At 40.8% G+C, this 5,020-nt stretch overlaps 1 pseudogene; it reads right to left on the bottom strand.

Annotated features, from left to right (window-relative positions):
* LOC111966126 (extended synaptotagmin-1-like) overlaps positions 1-5,020 on the bottom strand; it is a 52,181-nt pseudogene that overhangs the window by 13,648 nt on the left and 33,513 nt on the right.

The raw sequence follows: 5,020 nt of genomic DNA on the forward strand, positions 1-5,020 counted from the left end.
GTACATTACAAGCACATTACAAGTACAGTACATTACAGTACAGCACGTTACAGTACAGCACATGTACCAGTTACAGCACATTACAGTTACAGCAATTACAGTACAGCACATTACAGCACATTACAGTACAGCAACATTACAGTACAGTACATTACAGTACAGACATTACAGCACAGTACATTAACAGTACAGCACATTACAGTACAGCCACAGTACAGTGCAGCATATTACCAGCACAGTACAGTACAAGCACATGCAGTACATTGCAGTCGCAGTTTAACATTGCAGTAAGCACAGTACAGTATAGCACATTGCAGTGCATACAGCACATTACAGTACGCACAGTACAGTACAGTAGAACTGAGAAGTGATGTCAACGGGCCTGCATGGCACACGTTGTTCTTCTCACTGCAAGTGTACTGTACTTCAACCATAGAAATATCACATTTCTGTGGTTTAAATGATCAGCTTCTAATCAAACATCAGTAGGCCCAGAGTTGTTCCTACCTCGTCAACTGACCAGGAACAACTCTGGGCCTAGTCATAATCAATGAGTAGGTTGACGTTTATTGGGATGAATCTTGTCCTGGAGGCAGAACTGAGTGATTTCCGCTAGATGGCCAGCTGCAAAGTCAAAATTGGCTATATTGTAAAAATGTATATAAAGAAAAAGCAGGTTTTTGGTCTTCATTTAAGGTTAGGGTTAGGCATTGTGTTAGCATGGTGGTTAAGGTTATGGCAGTGGTGGGCCGTCAGGGCTGCAAGGCCTTCTCTGCTGGCCTAAACATCATCAGAATATAATTTTTTTTAAATATATTTTCCCACAAATATGTATTAAATTTTCCCCAGAGTAAGAGTTATACTCTTCATTTCATAGCTTTCCTCTTGGTTGCACTGCTTCAGCCCCAGGTTGAGATTTGGAGGGCTGGTCTTTATGTAGATCTTTTATCCAATCATATTCAGCCATCATGTGTTGCCAGGGGTCTAAAACTCTGCTCTTGGCCTTCGAATCACAGTGCAGGCGCTTGTAGCTTAAAGTGAATGGAAATTAAAATTTTGTGTCAACCAATCAGCTTTAGAGTTGGCTATTGTACGCCTGCTGGCTGGCTCCAGTGTTACACAGGAGCCAGCTAGCAGGCGTAGGGCGTCCACGTCTTTTGATTGGATTACCAATATTGAGAGGCAGGTCCTTATGGCAGGTCTATGCAGATCTAGGAAACTGAATTTGATAAACGAATTAATTCGCGTACTACCTAACTGTTTTTTGAACCCACAATGGCGGAAGGAGGAGAAGATATCGATTGTTTCGAGGATATAATTATAACGCCATCTCAAGACGAACATTTCAAGAAAAAGTTAGACATTTAAGGAGAGTCGCCCGACGCCACAAAGCCTGTCACAGGCGGGAAAGGGGTTCGTTCGTTCGCCACTTTCAAAGTTTCAACTATGAGCGCTGTCAATGGCTCACAGGCTCCGAGAAGCACTGCAAACTGTACTGCTGGGAATGCCTATTATTTGCAAGTGATCGATTTGGTGTTTGGAGCCACACTGGCTTTGCAAACTTGAGTTGTCTAACCAAGGCAGCAACGAAGACACCAAAGTACGGCTGGGCACTTACAAGCAATGGTGCTTTTGAAAACGTTTGGGGACACCAGAGTGGAGTACAGCTCTCACTCGTCCTGCGTTATGTGGACGGCACGGGAGTCAAGGAGCGATTTATCCGGTTTGAAGATGTGACAAGCGGCAAGCGAGCTGATGACATTGCCTCTCTTATTTTCCGTTTCTTGGAGGAAAATGAATGTAGTCTGGATAAAGTTGTGGCACAGTGTTTTGATGGCGCAGCAGTCATGGCATCTGGACTCAATGGGTGCAGGCTAAAGTTAAGAGAGGGCACCGATGGCCTTATTCATTCACTGCTATGCACATCGACTAAATTTTAGTACTGACTCAAGGAGCCTCAAAGCTTAAAGAATGCAAGGTCTTCTTTGCCAACCTCAATGGCCTTGCAGCATTTTTCTCACGATCCCTAAGCGCACGCAACTGTCTAATAATCAGTCTTTGGTGAGTAGGCATACAATGCATGTTATTTTTTATTAAAGTGTATGTAATGTTTCGCATTTTATTTCGTTAATATTAAATAGCCTATATATTAACAAAATAAAATGATCTCTCTCTGTACTGTACTGTAATGTGCTGTACTGTAATGTGCTGTAATGTACTGTACTGTAATGTGCTGTACTGTAATGTGCTGTACTGTAATGTACTGTACTGTAATGTACTGTACTGTACTGTAATGTGCTGTACTGTAATGTGCTGTACTGTGCTGTACTGTGCTATACTGTACTGTAATGTGCTGTACTGTAATGTGCTGTACTGTAATGTACTGTACTGTAATGTACTGTACTGCAATGTGCTGTAATGTGACTGGAACACAATGGGGCATTGATGCGAGTTTGAGCTTCAGAATGACTCACAATTGAGAGAGCGGTGATCTGTGTCGTAGGTTTGGTTCAGTGTCCCGTCTGTGGATGACATGGTCTCTCTCCTCACTGCCCTCCCCAGTAGTATCACTGGACACACCACTAGGACACACTGCCAGCTGGGTGTTCAACATCTACAGGACAAAGTGCATTTCATATTCCACTCAAGTTTCAAGCTTCAGTTCATTCCATTTGAAAGGTTATTTCACACACAGTCACGACACACTTAAAAAACAGATACAATATAATATTTATGAGTAAGAAACGCGTGACAGTAAAATGCTTATCAGGATGGAAGGTATTAAGAGCTCACATGATGAATGTAGAAAGAGGGTGTTCAGAGCAAATACAATCATGTTGTTTTAGAGGAATAGTCACGGGACAGTGTTGAGTTTAGTACAGAGTATGAAAATCATATGGCAGTAGTGAGTTTGTTTGGTACAATGTTTCCCAACTCCGCTCCTCGAGTACCCCCAACAATACACATTTTTGTTGTAGCCCCAGCCAAAAACACATGATTCAACTTGACAAGGGCTTGATGATTAGTTGACAAGCAAAATCAGGTGTGCTTGTCCAGGGCCACAACAAAAATATGTATTGTTAGGGGTACTCGAGGACTGGAGTTGGGAAACACTGGTATAGAGAGTGTGTGTGTCTAGTTCTTGGCAGGTATGCATATTGAAGAATAAACTCAACCTTAAATTGCTTTACTGCAACAACAACAACAAATCTGAGTTAATTTGAATGCAGAGCTGTGTTCAAATAGTCGCTACAAGCATTTTGCTACACCCGCAATAACATCTGCTAAACATGTGTATGTGACCAATAACATCTGCTAACCATGTGTATGTGACCAATAACATCTGCTAAACATGTGTATGTGACCAATTGTTAGGCAGATTGTTATTGGACACATACACATGGTTTAGCAGATGTTATTGGTCACATACACATGTTAAGCAGATGTTATTGGTCACATACACATGTTAGCAGATGTTATGGTCACATACACATGGTTAGCAGATGTTATTGGTCACATACACGTGGTTTAGCAGATGTTATTGGTCACATACACATGTTAGCAGATGTTATGTCACATACACATGGTTGCAGATGTTATTGGTCACATACACATGGTTAGCAGATGTTATTGGTCACATAACATGTTAAGCAAGATGTTATTGGTCACATACAACATGGTTAGCAGATGTTATTGGCACACATACACATGTTAGCAGATGTTATTGGTCACATACACATGGTTAGCAGATGTTATTGGTCACATACACATGGTTAGCAGATGTTATTGGTCACATACAACGTGGTTAGCAGATGTTATTGGTCACATACACATGTTTAGCAGATGTTATTGGTCACATACACATGGTTAGCAGATGTTATTGGTCACATACACATGGTTAGCAGATGTTATTGGTCACATACACATGTTAGAGCAATGTTATTGGTCACATACACATGTTTAGCAGATTTTGGTCACATACACATGTGAGCAGATGTTATTGGTCACATACACAGTTTAGCCAGAATGTTATTGGTCACATACACATGGTTAGCAGATGTTATTGGTCACATACACATGGTTAGCAGATGTTATGTGCACATACACATGTTTAGCAGATGTTATTGGTCACATACACATGGTTAGCAGATGTTATTGGTCACATACACATGGTTAGCAAGATGTTATTGGTCACATACACATGTTAGCAGATGTTATTGGCCACATACACATGTTTAGCAGATGTTATTGGTCACATACACATGGTTAGCAGATGTTTATTGGTCACATACACTGTTAGCAGATGTTATTGTCACATACACGTGTTTAGCAGATGTTATTGGTCACATACACATGGTTAGCAGATGTTATGGTCACATACACATGTTTAGCAGATGTTATTGGTCACATACACATGGTTAGCAGATGTTATTGGTCACATACACATGGTTAGCAGATGTTATTGGCCACATACACATGGTTAGCAGATGTTATTGGTCACATACACATGGTTAGCAAGATGTTATTGGTCACATACAACTGGTTAGCAGATGTTATTGGTCACATACACGTGTTTAGCAGATGTTATTGGTCACATACACATGTTAGCAGATGTTATTGGTCACATACACATGGTTAGCAGATGTTATTGGTCACATACACATGTTAAGCAGATGTTATTGGTCACATACACATGGTTAGCAGATGTTATTGGCCACATACACATGTTTAGCAGATGTTATTGGTCACATACACATGGTTAGCAGATGTTATTGGTCACATACACTGGTAGCAGATGTTATTGGTCACATACACATGGTTAGCAGATGTTATGGTCACATACACATGTTAGAGCAGATGTTATTGGTCACATACACATGTTAGCAGATGTTATTGGTCACATACACATGGTTAGCAGATGTTATTGGTCACATACAATGTGTTAGGCAGATGTTATTGGTCACATACACATGGTTAGCAGATGTTATTGTCACATACCACATGGTTAGCATGGTTAGCA

Source organism: Salvelinus sp. IW2-2015, linkage group LG7 (assembly GCF_002910315.2).
Source record: "Salvelinus sp. IW2-2015 linkage group LG7, ASM291031v2, whole genome shotgun sequence".
Classification (NCBI taxonomy): Eukaryota; Metazoa; Chordata; class Actinopteri; order Salmoniformes; family Salmonidae; genus Salvelinus; species Salvelinus sp. IW2-2015.